Source organism: Prionailurus viverrinus, chromosome A2 (assembly GCF_022837055.1).
Source record: "Prionailurus viverrinus isolate Anna chromosome A2, UM_Priviv_1.0, whole genome shotgun sequence".
NCBI classification, from domain to species: domain Eukaryota; kingdom Metazoa; phylum Chordata; class Mammalia; order Carnivora; family Felidae; genus Prionailurus; species Prionailurus viverrinus.
Window position 1 is genome coordinate 122,137,182 of NC_062562.1, and position 17,457 is coordinate 122,154,638.

Sequence of the window (17,457 nt, forward strand, 5' to 3'; positions counted from 1 at the left end):
ATTGCTTTTTTTTTCATTCCATCCTATGGATTAGTTTCCTATGGATGTTGTAACAAATTACCACCAGCCTAATGACTTAAAACCACACAAATTTATTACAGCTGTGGAGGTTAGAGGTACAAAATGGGTCCCACTGGTTTGAAACCAAGGTGTTTGTAGGCTGCTTCTGGAGGTTCTGAGACCTGTTTCCTTGTCTCTTTCTAGCATCCAGAGACCACCTGCATTTCTTGGCTTAGGACCCCTTCCTCTGTCTTCAAAGGGAACAGTATTGGGCCAGGTTTTCGCACGCTGACCTCTCTCTGGTTTTGACTCTTCTGCCTCATTTCCATATTTTAAGGACCCTTGTAATTGAGTTGGGCCTACCCAGATAATCTAGGATTATCTCTCTATTTTAAGATCAGTGATTAGCAACCTTAATTCCACTTTGCCATGTAACCTAACATGATTCCAGGGATTAGGCTGTATACATGAAGCAATGACAATGAGTGGACGGGTAGAATTACAAAAAACCAGTAACAAAAAAATGCAGTGATCATCAGATCTAGTCTCTTGAATGATTGAAAGCAGAGTTGTCACTTCTTTGACAGACCTCTTTGTGGAAAGGAAGTAACTACTTTTTTTTCCCTTAAGAACGTAAGGTTAATTTGCATACGTTGGAATGCACAGATTCTAAATGTGCGGTTTGAAGAGTTTTGACAAATACAGTGACAAATACATTAACACGCCATCAGAGTAGAGAACATTTTCTTCACCCTGAAAGGTTCTCTTATGCTCCTTCCCAGTCATTCTCACCCTGCTTCCAAGAGGCTGATTAATATTACCTATTTCTACGTTCATTGGGTAGTTTTGCCTGTTCTTGAACTACATATAAATGGAGTCATACAGCAAGTCCTCTTTGACGTTGAGGGTGTGGGGCAATTGTAAAGTAAGTTAGAAATGGGAGACCTTGGAAAGATGCATGCAATTCTTCCCTAACTGCTGCCATTATCCTGCTCTGTCCCTTCATGCTACTCCATCCCCACTTGCTGTACAGCTCTGTGATGCGTGCACACCGAAACTAAGAATATGCTAAGTACTCGATGGATATGTAGTAGAAAGCATGATTGTGTGAATATCTTAAAATTCAAGATAAACTTAACTTGAAAAAACTAATGCTTAAATGTATCCCTACTTGGTATGTTCTTTCAGTTATCTGATTGGCAAAGTTTTTGGATGCCATTAAATGTTTTAGATGGTATTCACTATAGCAAAGCAGGATATAGTGGTTGATTTATTTGCAAATTGTCAATTCTCAGGAGAAGGACAAAGTTCAGGGAACTTTATTTTTGGGGTCAGTATTTTTCAAGTAGGGAAGTGGTTGAACAAAAACTTGAGAGTTGGAACTTCACTATGTTTTTGGTTTAGTATAAAACTTTTTTAAAAATTCAGGGGGCGCCTTGGGTGGTTCAGTCAGTTGAGCATCTGACTTTGGTTCAGGTCGTGATCTCAGGGTTTGTGAGTTTGAGCCCTGTGTCAGGCCATGCAGAGCCTGCTTGGGATTCTTTTTCTCTCCCTCTCTCTCTGCTCCTCCCCCACCTGCTCTCTCCTCTCTCTGTCACAATAAATAAGTAAACTTTAAAAAATTCAATAGACAATGGCCAGGCATAATTTTCTTTACGCCTGTAACTTGTTTTTGTTTTCATACGAGTCCAATAAGTATAAATGAGTCAGGTCTCATATTAAGTTTTGTGTACAACTCACCTGTACTCCAAAGTAACAGCTTGGCCAAAGAGAAATTCAGCCTTTATGCAAGAGGAATCAGCAAAGGGAGTTCTTGTGGCTATTGTGATGGCGAGGTGGACTGTCCCCACTCTCAGATGTGGAATCTGTACTCCCCAAGGAGGAGACTGGTGAAGAGAAGGATGTGCTCATCTGTTGTAGCCTTCAGGGTGGAGAAAGGGGACAGGGGTGGAGAGCATCAGCCGGGGGATTCCTTTAGTAATTAGGAGGAGGAGTGTTTTTATTTATATATTAAAAAAATAAAATTTGACCTAACATTGTGTAAATTTAAGGTGTACAGTGTGACGATTCGATGCACGTACGTGTGAAATGATAATCAAGATAAAGTTAACATTTCATCACCTCACATAATTACCAATTTTTTGGTGGAGAGAACATTTCGGATGTACTGTCAGCAAATTTCAACTCTAATGTAGGACTACTAGCAATAGCCACTATGCTGTACTTACTCCTCTCGTAACTGGAAGTTTGCACCCTTTGACCAACATCTCATTTTCTCCACCACCCAGCCCTGGCAGCTACCATTCTGTTTCTACGAGTTTGGCTCGTTAAGTCATTTATTATTTATTAAAGTATAACTAACATAGTGTTAGATTTCACGCATACAACATAATGACTCAGCAGTTCTGTACATTATTTGGTGCTCGTCACGATAAGCACAGTCACCATCTGTCACAGTACAACACCGTCACAATATTGACTGTATTTTCTGTGCTGTACTTTTCATCTCCGTGACTTTATTTTACTTTTATTTATTTTTAAGTAAACTCTGCCCCCGACATGGGGCTCAAACCGAGGACACTGAGATCAAGAGTCACACGCTGTACTGACTGAGCTAGCCAGGCATCCCACCAAGACTTTATTTTATAATTGGGAGTTGGTACCTCTTAATCTCCTTTATCCATTTCACCCATCCCCTCATCCTCCTCCTGTCAGCCACCAGTTCTCTGTATTTAAGAGTCTGGTTTTTTGCTTGTTTCTTTGTCCATTTATTTTTTTTTTTTGGTTTTTGGTTTTTTTTAGATTCCACATAAAAATGAAATCATATGGTAATTTGCCTTTTTCTGTCTGGCTTATTTCACTTAGCATTATACCCTCTACGTCCATCTATGTTGCACATAGCGAGATCTCATTCTTTTTTATGGCTGAGAAATATTCGTGTGTGTGTGTGTGTGTGTGTGTGTGTGTGTGTGTGCGCGCGCGCGCGCACGCACGCATGCATGTACCGCCTTGGGGAAGAGTGCTTTAAAAAGCTAGTAAACAGGCTTGATGAAAATTCCTAAAAGTCGGGGGTATGGTTAGCTGCATTCACTCTTGATGTTATTTTTGGAAGGGTCACAGGTTATGGTGAGAACAAATTCTACCTAGAAGTCAATAAAACTAGCTTTATGACCTTCATTTTTCATTTTCTTGGATTTCACTTTCTAAGGTAAACTAAAGAATAATAAGGCTTTTAAATAAAAAGCCATGTCCATTTTTTAAAATTTGAATATACTAGTGCAGGCGATTTTCATTATTACAGGTTCCACAAAGACAATTAAATGTACAGTATAAAAACAGATGATTAGGTCAGCAGCCCGGAGACCCTGCCCTCTTGCAGGCTAGTGCACTAAAGGGAATCCTGATGGTACTTGTAGAAAGTTACCTGCTGTTGCTTGTTCAGAGAAGGAGGTGGTTTCACTTTGTTCAGAGGTGGTGGTGAATTTGTGCTCTCAGCATCATTTCCTTGGTGTTCTGAAAGCAGTTTTCCCCTGGGAGTCCAGCACTATAAAGGAATTTGAGAAATTTGACAAGCTTATTACTCCACAAAAAGTTGGTCTGTTGGGTACCAAATTGTCTACCATCCCATTGGACATTATCCTTTTGCTTTGTATGCACACATATTTAACATCTTAAGTCATTTTTGAAAAGTAGTGTCATATGTAGCAGGGACTACAGAAAAATACTCCTTATGCTATATAGGAAAATGTGATAGTGGACTTCAGAAGCAAAGGTAGCACAGGACTTAGATATTTTGTGTTTTAGCTGACTTTAAAATTGAGAGTAGAGGAAACTTGTTCTCTTACCGTCGTACATAATCTCTCTGATTTTTTCTTTGTTGCTTACTTAGTCATTAAATATTTTTTAGGGGCGCCTGGGTGGCGCAGTCGGTTAAGCGTCCGACTTCAGCCAGGTCACGATCTCGCGGTCCGTGAGTTCGAGCCCCGCGTCGCGCTCTGGGCTGATGGCTCGGAGCCTGGAGCCTGTTTCCGATTCTGTGTCTCCCTCTCTCTCTGCCCCTCCCCCGTTCATGCTCTGTCTCTCTCTGTCCCAAAAATAAATAAAAAACGTTGGAAAAAAAAATTAAAAATAAACAAATATTTTTTAAGTTTATTTTGAGAGAGAGAGCGAGAGAAATACAGAGCACGTGAGCAGGGGAGGGGCAGAGTGAGAGGAGTGCGAGAATCCCAAGCAGGCTCAGCACTATCAGCGCAGCGGATATGGGGCTTGAACTCCCAAACCACGAGGTCATGACCTGAGCCGAAACTAAGAGTCGTATGCTTAACTGGCTGAACCGTCCAGGCACCCCTCATTCATTAAATATTTAATACCTGCTGCAGTAGGCTACATAGGTTTTCTGGTACTGAGAATGCAAAGGAGAGAGACACTTTTGTTCCCTAAAAGCACATAGTCTAGTGGAGACATAGCTTGGAAACAAATGATTATAAAAATGGTATGTGGTTTGTTTTGGTAATTTTGTTACTAAATGAGTGTATATGTGTAATGAAGAAAAAAGGCCTAGAGGTGTTCTCCGTAAATTAAAAGTTGGTTATCTCTGGCAAGTAGGAACACTGCTTTCTATTATGTATTGCTTTGTGTCAACAGTAATACACCTGTAATTTTTATAAACAGAAGAGAATTGGTAGTGGTGTCACCACCATGGCTACTCTGTTCCTATTCCTGTACTCCCATTACTCATACTTCCAGAGTTCAGATTCACACTCAAGTCTGTCTGGCTTGGCTCTGGGTAGTGCACTCTGGTCCCAAGGAGCAATACCTACTTCAGATAGCATCCTTGACAGCTTAATCCTATTGAACACTTCTCCCATAAGATTCTCCTGGAAGGAAGAGCTCTGTATGTAGATAGGCAAGTTTGTAACCTATTCAAGGTCTGCAGTAAAGAAATATGAATAACTCATTTTAATTCCTCATTTCCCAAATTATTTTCATAGTAACTTGACTCCCCCCCCAGTAATCCTTTATTGATGTTCTGTGGTTTTCACACTTCAGTGGGCCTGAGATTCCCTCCTACCCCCAGAGTTTTGATTCAATTAAATTCGGGATGGGACACGATAATTTGCACTTTTTTAACGAGTTTCCAGGTGTTGCTGATGCTCCTGGTCCAGGAACTATATCTTGTGTTCACTTTTGTATGTGATTTGCACTTCCATCTTGCCTTGATGTATAAACTCAGAACTCTGCTAGATTATGATGATGTTTTCCTGCTGGAAGAAAAGTATCTTAAAAGCAAAAAATGTGTTTAGCATAGAAGGAGCTTCCAAAGGGGGCTTCATTAACTAAATTACCCCAGGGGCATTATTTCCCTCTGTCGTCAGTATTTTTCTGCTGCCCTGTGAGCTTCAACTTAGTCATTTGTAGATGGAAATGATTAAACCTGCTCTAGAAGGTTGTAATAAAGATTAAATGATATAATATTTGCAAAAGTGCCTAGTATAAGGCATGGCGCGTTACAATTGCTTACCATCTTGCTAATTGAAGTTCATTTTCTGGACCGATGGTATTAACCTTCACTTGGGAGCCTATTGGAAACAATTTCAGGCCCCACCTCAGACTTATGGAAACAGAATCTGCATTATGAAAATGCCTAGGTGATTTGTATGCACATTACTGCATGAGAAACACTGATGGTAGCATGCACCTTGGGAAAAGCTTTCCTGGTGCATTATGTGACTTATTCTCTACTTTATAAACTGACTACCCAGGACTCTTTTTGTATAGATGTTAACTATTCCAGAGCCCAGAAATACTTTGCCCAAAATGACAATATCCACCTTGGTGTTTCCTGACCATAAAATAATGTATACTGGGGCGCCTGGCTGGGTCAGTTGGTAGAACGTGTGATTCTTAATCTCAGGGTCATGAGTTCAAGCCCCTGCCCCGCCCCAGGCATGGAGCCTGTTAAGAGAATAATGTATACTATTATTAAAACTTGAAATAACACATAAAAAAAAAATGTGGAAATCCACTCCCTATGATAGATAAATAAATCACTGGCACTTTCGTACAGTAAGCAGCGTATGTCTTTCTACATGTGTATATGTGCACACCCAGTTTTGGGGTGCTTTCTTTCCCTTTTCTCCCCCACACCCATACCTTATTCTGCAAGATAAACTAACCCAGTGTTTAGCTTCTGAAACTTTGTGCTATCCATTGATACAGTAAATACACGTTTATAGGGATTTTGTGGTCATTGTTTTACGAAAATGGAATTATATGGGTGCTTGTCTGCATCTTTTCCCACTTAAAATACTGTGGAAATTCCTCAATTAGTATCACATTCTTTTTAATAACTGCTTTAGGCCATGGTAAGGATATTGGACAAATTATTCAGCTGTTTTTACTGGCCAGTTTTTGTTACTACATACAGAAGAATCTTTATTCTTTATATACTTGATTCCATTATTGCTAGGATAAATTGCCAGGTGGGAATTTCTGCATCAAAGGGTAATTTTTAAAAATAATTTTTATTATGAATTGTATTTTACATACACAAAAGTATGTAACACACACATGCATCTAATGAAGTGAATCTTCCTGTGTTACCACCCATGCTAAGAAGTAGAACACTCATAGTTTCTTAAAATCTCCCTCGTATTTGCCCTTCTGTTATTTTCTCATTGTTTTCCCTTATAGCTTTCCCACTCAGTTAGGCATCCCTCCACAGTTAACATGTGCAACAGTAAGCTTGGTTTTGAATATTTTGAATATTATATTAATAGAGTCATTCTAAACATATGACATTATTTGTATATATGTATATATATTCTAAACATATGACATTCTAAACATATGACATTATTTGTATATATGACTTATGTTATTGTCTGGAGCTATAGCTTATTCCACTTCATTTATCCATCACATTCCATTGAATGAATACCACAATTTATCCATTTTTATTATTGATGGAATTGGAGGCATTTTTAGTTTTGCATCATTGTAAACAGTGCCGCCATGAACATTTTTATTTGTGACTCCTGGGGCACATGTTCACAAGTACTCCGGGGCAGTGGTCTTCAAACTTTTTTGGGTTTTTTTTATCCCCCTAATAATTTTTTTAAGCTGTCTACCTCCTTGCACATTTTTAAGTTGATATCTGATTTATCATGCTTAAATAGTTGCAATTATGTAATTTCAGAAATATTAAAAATACTGATCTTTTAAAATACCACTTTTATTTTTTTCAAATTCCAGTATAATTAACATAGTCTTATATTAGTTTTGGGTGTATAATGCAGTGATTCAACAATTCTGTACACTACTTAGTGCTCTTCATAAGTGTCCTCTTAATCCCCTTCACCTGTTTCACTCGATTCCCCCCCACATCTCCCCTCGGGTAACCATCAGTTCTCTGTAGTTAAGAGTTTGGTTTGTCTCTTTTTTCCTTTGTTCTTTTGTTTCTTAAATTCCACATATGAGTGAAATCATATGGTATTCGTCTTTCTCTGCTGGCTCATTTCACTTCGCATTGTGCCCTCCAGATCCATCCACGTTGTTGCAAAGGGCAAAATCTCATTCTTTTTTATGACGGAATCATATTCCGTGGTGTGTGTGTATCACATCTTATCCATTCATCTATCAGTGGACATTCGGGCTTCTTCCATAATTTGGCCCTTGTAAATAATGCAATAAACACAGGGGCACATGTATGTTTTCAAATTAGTGTTTTCATATTCTTTGTATAAATAGTAGTGGAATTACCAGATCGTAGGGTAGTTCTGTTTTTAACTTTTTGAGGAACTTCGACTGTTTTCCATATATACATATATATATATATATATATATGTATATGAATGTGTATATAAATATATATAATCATCACCTTGTTCTCTATAGTAAAAAGTCTGTTTCTTGGTTTGTCTCTTTTTTTCCCCCTCTTTGCTTGTTTGTTTCTTTTTTAAGTTTATGTGAGAGAGAGGACGTGAGTTGGGGGGTGGTGCAGAGAGAGAATCCCAACCAGGCTCTGTGCTGTCAGTGTGGAGCCCGACTCCGGGCTCCATCTCATGAACCAATTCTGGCCTAAGAATTTGTAGCTTTCTTTGCCAGCTCATTAATGTTCTTAAGATTTTTTGTTTTTAATCCTGGATTTGGAGTTGCTTCTGTTAGGAGGGTTGATCTCAGTACTGTTCTGCTATATTCCTGGAACAGCATTCTCTATTATTCAGTAGACTTTGCCAGACTGCTTTCTAGGGAAATACAAACTGAAGTAGTAATGCGATAGCACTTTATGCTGGTCAGATTGGCAGAAAGGAAAGTCATAGCATACCATTACAGGTGATACGGGTTGTAAATGATACTCGTGGAAATGTAAATTGCGCTAGTCTTTTAGGAAACTTCAACAGCTTTTATCAGGCAAAAATTGTCATGTCAGAGGAGTGGATTGGGGGAAGTATGTGGCTGCAAATGCAGCTGGCCATTGCTTTCATTTTTCTGTGGTGAAGAGTGGAGAAAAATATGAATGAATGTTACCAGCCTCTCAACGTTTGGGGGCAGCGGGGTGGGGCTTACTTAACTAAACAGCAGGAATAGGTGGACTTAGGGGACACTCACATAGGCTTAGAAGAAATAATTGAGAGAACCTGATTAGAATATTACAACTTTCTTTCTTGCTAATCTACCCAAAAAAGTGTAATAGGAAAATGAGAAATCAACAAAGGACTGGGTGAATTAAAAAGGGAACTTTATGACAGTGGTGTTCTGGAACAAGCTCTTCCTGGAGTTGATGGCTAACCTCAGGATTTTGGCAACTACTGTTGAAGTGAAATTATGTAAATTTACAATTAAATAAATTATATTTAAAACATAGGTAGTAAATTCTCAAAGCTCGTCACTTCCTAGTTATTTTATTACATTTTACTCTTTTTTGTGTTTTTGAGGTTATTAACATGCATTGTATCTGGATAGTGGAAACACTGTATCAGTCAGCTGTTGCCTGCCTCTTCCGGGTTCTGTGTTCAGTGAGGACCGTTTGGAAGTTTGAAATCGGTCATAGATTATACCATTGAAATCAGTAAATACTAAAAGTCAGGATTTTTTCTCTTTTGGAGAGTAGTTGTTAAACATCTACCACTGGGTATAAATAACATTTCGCTGTTTGAGATTCTGATTGCCTTTCATTGTTGTAGATGTACTTATTTTCTGAAGATTTGGGCCTTCCAGTCTCCTACGTAAAGCATTAATTGGGAGTACCGGGGTGGCTCAGTTGGTTAAGTGATCAACTCTTGATTTCAGCTTGGGTCAGGTTCTCATCCGTAGTTAGACTGAGCCCCGTCAGGCTCTGTGCTAACAGTGCCCAGCCTGCTTGGGATTCATTCTCATTCTCATTCTCTCTCTCTCTCTCTCTCTCTCTCTCTCTCTCACTCTCTCTCACTCTCTCTCACTCTCTCTCACTCTCTCTCACTCTCTCTCACTCTCTCTCACTCTCTCTCACTCTCTCACTCACTCATACTCTCTCTCACTGTCTCACTCTCTCTCTCCCTCCCCTGTGCACAAGCACTCACTCTGTCTCTCAAAATAAACAAACATTTTAAAAAATAAACGCTAATTGTTCCTAAGGAAATGAGGAACTATTTATACTAGTTCTACTCAAATATTGTAAACATTATCTTGAGCTAAGGAAAATATGCCTCTACTTAGCTTCTACTTGTATGTAGACTGTATTTTTGCAAATTTGTTCTCCTAGTCTTTTAAAACAATGTTATTTTTAAAGTATCCTTGAAAAATCTTTCTTTATAACAACCATACAGAATTTGTCTGCCTTGAAAGCCATTAGTTTCATTGAGTTTCTTGTAGCAAGAAGGAATATACTCTTTTTTTGTTCTTTCTAACATGGACATGTTTGTGTGTACTGTGTGTGTACATGATTTAATTCTTAACAGTGGTGTTCTAGATGAGTTGATCAGTTAACACTAAGAAACATTTCTTCTCTAGTGTTTCTGCTTATGATTGAATTTGATTTTTTGTAAGATGAAAATGTTGTTTTAATTATTTCCTACTTGTATATTTGGTGTCTTTATGTTCTGGTACTTTAGAAAAATCAGTGAATTGAGGAAACTTTCCATGAGACTTGTGATTCATTTTTATCTGTCATACATATTTTCAGCACTTACAGAAATAAGAAAATTCTGAAACATTGTGAAAATATTATTCTAAGTTGCTTATTTATTACCATCTATTTAGTATAGTTTAAAATTTTGGGTCTGTAGTTGGACCTTTGTGACTTTGGCCAAATCATTTAAAGTCTATCAGCCTCTTATTTTCTCGGTATTAAAGTGGTGATAATAACACCCCTACCACATATAGTGGTTTTGAAGATTGGGTGAGATAATGTAGTATTTAGCAAATAACTTGGCTCATGGTAAAGTGCTCTGCAAATGTGAGCCAGCATCCTTATCAAAATGATAAATTCTCCTATCTACAAGTTTCCTTATGGTGGATATGAAAGCTGGTAGTAAGTAAAAGATTGCACGAAACACTTAAAATAGCAAAAGCTATTATTGAAACAAAGTCATGAAGAGTAAAATTCAGTCTTTGGTGGCATATTATTAGGTGCATATTAGTGAGGTGATTAAGTGTTGTCACCTTTCATTTGTTCAGGATAATAGTTTGCTATCAGCCGTGCCAGCAGATGAGACCATGTGTTTTGTTCACTGCGATGCTAATCACCCACTTTGGTTCTATAAATATATTTTGGATAAATGTAGATGATTTTCCTAAAATACTGGATAGCCTACTTGCCATAGAATAGAATTTAAGTCAGAATAGGATTTTCCTGCCATTAGTCATTTAAGTTGCATGTTGCCTTGTTGGCCATAATAAAAGTTACACTTTACCTTCTTTCCCTTCCCAAGTCTGCTTTTCAAGATAGCCAGCTGTTAAGTAGTTCTATGTCCAAATAATAAGCAAAACAGGAATAAGAGGCAGAAGCGGGGGGCATTGATAACCCACCTCTCAATACTACTAGAAAGTTGGCTGCCTAACCTCGTATTTTGTATTTATTTGCTATTTTATTCTAGGTGCCTAGAGTTGATACTGTGTTGCCACTTTTTATTCTTAGTATTGATTGGGTTTTCCCTCTTTTTTCTACTCTGCTACCTCTATTCCTTCTGGAACCAGTAGTTTAATGGTAAGTATTTAAATAAGATTTACAAAGTTTTTGACCTAGTGAGGAATTTTTTACCCTCACCTGTCTCGGTGAAAACTTTGTAGACTCCAGATGGTCTCTGTGGTTTCCCAGGTTTTCATTGTTGCCTTGTTTGTGTGTAGACTGACAGAACTTTAGTTTTGAGGTACTCCTGTCCTTGCATGCTGTGTCAAATGGCATCCATTGTTTGTGTGTTTCATAGTGATGTTTTTCTTGGAGCTTGCACTCTTTTTTCCCTTCTTTCTGCTGGTTGTTTTTGTTTTTGTTTGGTGGGTGGGTTGGGGTGGGAAAGAAAAAAAGCACACATCTGCACTTTCATTTCTCCTGCAGTATTTGGAATCTTTCCAAATTTTGCCAGTTAGATACTTGTAAGATGTCTCTTCTGTATACATTAAATGTATACTTACTGTTACCTTTGGGCAGAATTGTAGATTGAGTCCCAGGCTGTTAAGTGACACTGTTGTCATCCATTGACTCTTACCTGCTAAATTTTCTACCAAACTCTGTTGCTTTATTTCTAGTTTGAAAATTCAAGGTGTTTGAGCCTTTGGGGTATTTTTGAAATATGATTTCTAGGATTTATCATAGCAGTATCTATTCATTATGCTGTTGCCTCAAAACTTTGTATTTTAATTTAATGAAACTTGCATTTACCACCAAGCCTAATATTTAATTTTTTGAACTCAGCTTATGAAATAGAACTTTATTGATTAAAAGGGTGAGGCTAGGTTTAGTGCACTAAGATTTAAATAGGAAACTTTAGAAAGTCACTTTCATAACATTCTGTCATCAAAGACAATCTCTTAAAATTTTTTTCTTGTTTATACATAAGAAAAATGCGTAAACAGAATATAGTTTTACAAAATGAATACCAGTGCAACTATCATCAGTGTCTAGAAGTCGATAGAACATTGCCGATACCTTAGAAACCCTCCCCTGTGTCTTTCCTGATTATAAAACCTTTTCTTTCTTTTAAAATAACCATAATCTTTTATGATATTTCCTTGCTTTTCTTTGTTTTGTCATTTCTATATGTAATTCTAAAGCCATATCTTTGAATTTATCAGCTTGATATATAAGTGGAATCATACTCTTGTTTTGGGTCATCTTTTCCCCCCAGTATTATTATTGTAAGATTTATTTATATTGTGTGTAGGATAGGGGAGGAAAAATAACTTTCCCTCTACCTTTCTGAGTTCTTAGCTGAGACTCCTGTACTAAAAGGTTAATAAGACAAAACCAAACAAGTTTATTAACATGTATGCTTTATGAATAACATGGGAGAAACCCAGAGAAAAAGAGTAGCTCTCCCATGGTGGCTTAGATGGCTTAGAAATCAGGCCTGAATATCATCTTAAGAGGGAAAGGGGCGAGGAGAGGTAGTCCTCTCAGAGGAGAGTGCATGATTTTCTAGGAAAGCTGAAGGGGCTATTAGAAGAGTAGGTGAGAGGTATGTGTGTGACTGTTGGTTTGGATGTGGTGGCAACTTCTAGTCTTCTCTCCTGTGATAGGGTCAACCCTCCCTGGTTGATGAAACTCCCGGGGAGGGGATTTATGGCAATGGGAGATCATTTCTTTAGATAATGAGGGAGTTCGGAGTAAGCCTCCCCCTGTATTTGCTGCTTTCAGCTGAGAATAACCGCTATACCGAAGAGGCCTGCTTCAGAGTGGTGTCTTCTGCTCTTCTGTAGCCGCCGTCATCCACACCCATCAGTCCGTTCTATGAATACGTCCTCGTTTATTTAGCCCTTCCGGTTATGAACACTGCTGCTGTATTTTGTTAACACGCATCCAGGTGCACGTGTGCACAGATTTCTTTAGGACACTATTCGCTCGAAGGTGTGGTCCTCTGACCGGCTGGCTGCATTGGTGTTGTCACCTGGGAGCGTGTCAGAAATGTGGATTCTTGGGCTCCACCTTCACCTTGGTGCAGTCTCAGGGGACCAGGAAACAAGCTCTCTGGATGACTCTTCTATACATTAAAGTTTGAGAATCACTGCTCTGGGATACGTACTTTGAAGTGGAATTGCTGAATCACAGGTTACACGTACCTTCAGCTTTGTTTGGTTTCTGATATAGTTGTATCAGTTTATACTCAGGTGGGTGGTGGTTGAGAGTCCATTGTTTGCCTGCATCCTTCCTCTGTAGGAAGTAGTATTGCCGGAGTGTGCATTTTTTTAAAATTAGAATTTTAGTATTTTCTGAGTTCACTTTAACAACAGTTGAATTTTGTCTTTTCATATTTACTGCAAAAATTAACTTCTTACACTTATGGAAGACTTTCTAAAAAATATTTCAAGTTTTCAGATATACTGAACGGTAGAAGAAGTAAAGTGAACTCGTAGACTTCATGTACCCATCATCCACATTTACCAGTTAATTATATTTTGCTGTATTTGCTTCATGTGTCTCTTTTCTCTGAAATATTTTAAGGCAGATTGCAGATACCCTATCATTTTCCCCTATGTATTTGTGCATATTTGAAATATATCCCATTTTTTTTACGTGATGATACTGTCCTCCTTAATGAGGGCTTTTTTATTTTAAAAAGTTAGAGCAACATCATATTAAAAACATGTAAAAACTCTGAAATAATGACAAAGCACAGTTTGTAAACTCTTACCATTTGGGATATCGTGAGTGAGAGATTTTAAGTGAACTTCTGGTCTTTGAACATTCTCTACATTCTTCTAATGTATTCAGTTAAGTAATCATACTGAATCCTTTATATTTCACCAGCAGAGTCAGAAATTCAGGTTTCTTAAAATGATTGATTATCCCAGGTCTTACTTTTAGGGACAAGAAAATGTTTGAGTGCTTAGAAATTACTTCTCTAATAAAATGCAACATATGTAATGATGTCTGTCCTTGTTGAGGACTTGAATAGACTGTTAAAAAAGACCTTATTCTGACTCTTTATTCTTAGAAGCAACCCTTCCAGAGTCCATACAGTCTTTCACATCTGCCACTGGTTTGCTGTTGAGTTGTGCTGAGTTCAGTGCCCTGAATCAGCACATCCTAGTCTAAGCTTCCAGTAGAATTGAGAGCACATTCATGGTTTTATAAGGAATCAAGCAGTGAGTAGTTTTTGAGTGGGACTGCTACGTTGGCCATTGTTGGATAAAAGTAAAAGTATGGGTAACTTTCAGGGTGGTTAGGAATGCAAAAATTAAATACTCTAACATGCATGTTATTTATTATGCAGCACAAAAGATGTGCAGTAATTTTTTTGTTGATTTTTGCACTTGTGATTCAACTAAATACTAAATCATGCTGATAGGAAACTACAGATATGTGGTATGTAATATATATCATTTTTTAAAAAATCAGCGGTTGGAAGAGAAATGAAGCTGGAGTTGGGAGCGAAGAGATAATGCAAGGCTTTGTATAATGAATAAAAAGGTGTGTGTGCGTGCGCCTGTGCGTGCGCATATGCACGCTAAGCAGGAGGGTTGACAAGATCAGATTTGTGTCTTGAAGATGGCCTATAAAAATAGTTTGGGGAATGGAAGGGCTAGGGCAGATGTGAGGTTACTGCAGTAGTCAGGGAAAAAATATAGTAGCTAGGTATAGGATGGTGATGGATGTGTGGAGAAGTGGTACAATTTGACAGATACTTGGGAGGTAAAATCTACCAGGTTGGTGACCGATTGAGAATATAGAGGTGTGGCTTCAGGGAAGCAGTGGTAATACTGGCCTGACTGGAGCATCATCATTATCCCTCGACTGTTTTGTAGATTAAACTTTTCAATCAAGTTCGCCTGCAGTTTACAGAGTTTTTGTGATGACCAAAATTTGTCAAAGGAGTTTTCTAGTTTCCCTTTTGAAAACAAATATTCAGACCTTTTGAACTATTTTTAGTGACTTCAGAGATCAGCAGACTTTCAGTAAAGGGCTAGATAGTAAATATTGTAGGCTTTGCAGGCCATTTGATTTCTGTCACCATTGTTGTAGTGTGAAGCCAGCCATAGAAAATAGGTAAAATATATAAATGCATACATGTAACTGTTCCAATAAAATTCTATTAGTGGAACTAAAATTTGAATTTCATAGAATTTTCATGTGTCAGTAAGTATTACCCCAGCCGTTTAAAAATCATTCTTGACGCAACAGCTGTACAAAAGTAGGTGGTCGAACTGAGTTTAGCCCATGGGCCCCCCAATGGTTTGCCAGAATTACTCCAAGTGCAGTTTCTTTGCAAGAAACGTTTAAGGTAAATAGCAAATAGGCTGTACGATGGTAATTCCTTTCATTACTAAAGAGTTATAAATCCTTAAGTCTGTAATGCTGTCATTTGATCCTTCCGTTTGTGAGTTGCGGGGGGGGTGGGGGATGGGGCCCAAGAGACAGGAATACACATAGAAACAAGGAACTCTGCAAACTCAGTATTGCTAGGGAAATATTTAATACAGAATGAATTCCCTGAAGAACTGTAACTTTAAGAAGGTAATTAACGAGGTACCAATGAGAAGTAGTTTCCAGAGGTCAGCACCTATGGGAAAGAAAGTCAATAACTTTTGTTAGACTAAATACAAATGTGTTAAAAAGTGGAGTTGGGTTATAGTGTAGGGAATTAATGTGAACTTGGGAGTTGGCATTTCTTTTAGTCTTTGCTCTTCTCGGAATCTCCTATTCTAGTGATATCACAACTGTTAAGCTAGAAAACCCATATAGAACCAGTCCTTTAATTCTAAATCAAATTTGATACGACAGGTCATAAGGATTAAATTATGCATGCGTGGTGTTAGGAAGTTCAGGCAACACTGAGCCTGCTTATTTGAGCGCAGAGTGGGCAAAATTTCATCTACATAAAAGCGATACTGATTACGGTCATGTGCCTAAATGCTACAGTTAACATTTGATTTTAATTGGGATACTAAACTGTTAATGGGAGTTTAGCCTTCATAATTACCTCTTTATTTGTCATGGTGGTCGTAAAAAAAAAAAAAAAAAAAAAAGAAATTATTGACATGGTCGAAAAAATTAGATTATTGACAAAACTATTTTTAGCCAAATGTATTTAATGTTTTAAAGCTCCAGTTGCCAAAAGAGCATTTCTAAAAATTCAATCAAATTTTGTTAGGTGCATTTTACATTTGAGTAGGTATATGAAAACAGTTATTTGATAAAGAGTGTAGTATTTGTGATTTATGTTAAATACGCGTTCTTTTTTTTTTTTTTTTAATTTTTTTTTCAACGTTTATTTATTTTTGGGACAGAGAGAGACAGAGCATGAACGGGGGAGGGGCAGAGAGAGAGGGAGACACAGAATCGGAAACCGGCTCCAGGCTCTGAGCCATCAGCCCAGAGCCTGACGTGGGGCTCGAACCCACAGACCGCGAGATCGTGACCTGGCTGAAGTCGGACGCTTAACCAACTGCGCCACCCAGGCGCCCCTAAATACGCGTTCTTGAGAATTGCTATATTCTCACTGATGATAAGGATATACAGCATCAAAGACATTTTTAATGGAAAACTAGAATATTTAATACTTTACAAAGTGATATCTGGCTACTATTTAAATTACAATTTTTTGTTTTAATTATTACGTTTGTCTCACATTTCAAATTATAGTGCATTAGTATGTGGGGGAAAAGTAGGTTTACTAACAAAAGTGTAAGATACAACTAGGATGGCATGAATATACCATAAATCTAATTCTAAGAACTTTAAAAATGTAGATGTTTTGCCAACTAGCCCCGTATATTATCTGTGGTCCAGTGTTTTTTCTTTCAACATTGTTTTGCATTTTCAATTAAGATATTTTTTTTCCCCTTTTTTGGACAGTATAGAGCACACTGAGCAGGAAGATGGAATGGCAGAAAAAGAGGATATATTTTTTATTCTTGGCTCTGTGTTCCTGTTTTCCTACCTGTATTCTAACAGCTCTGCTTTAGCCAGTACATTGGGGATCTTGTACTTTCTTTGGCTCTTGAAGCCTCCCTAGTTGGGTCTTAACATTTCTTTTGCTTCTTTGTTCAAAGTAGCTATTCTTGGGGCATCTTTTCTTTAAGTCTCTAATTCCATGAGAATGAATGAGATCAGTAAAGATTTTAAGGTTTAGTTGATCAAGATGAGTGATAAAAGATTGCCTCCTTTAGAAACGAAGTACACACAAAAATTTTAGCATTTTATTAAAAAGTCCTCTAAGAATATAATGTACGTATCATTCCCTGCTCCTTTCAAAGAAACTTTTTTTTATGGTCAATTAGGGAGAATTTATACTGTGATTATTTATCAGGAGAATCTGTGCC

At 37.8% G+C, this 17,457-nt stretch overlaps 1 protein-coding gene across 5 annotated transcripts in view; it reads left to right on the plus strand.

The window, feature by feature from the left end:
- ZNRF2 (zinc and ring finger 2) overlaps positions 1 to 17,457 on the plus strand; it is a 127,152-nt gene that overhangs the window by 17,809 nt on the left and 91,886 nt on the right. The window lies entirely within an intron of this gene.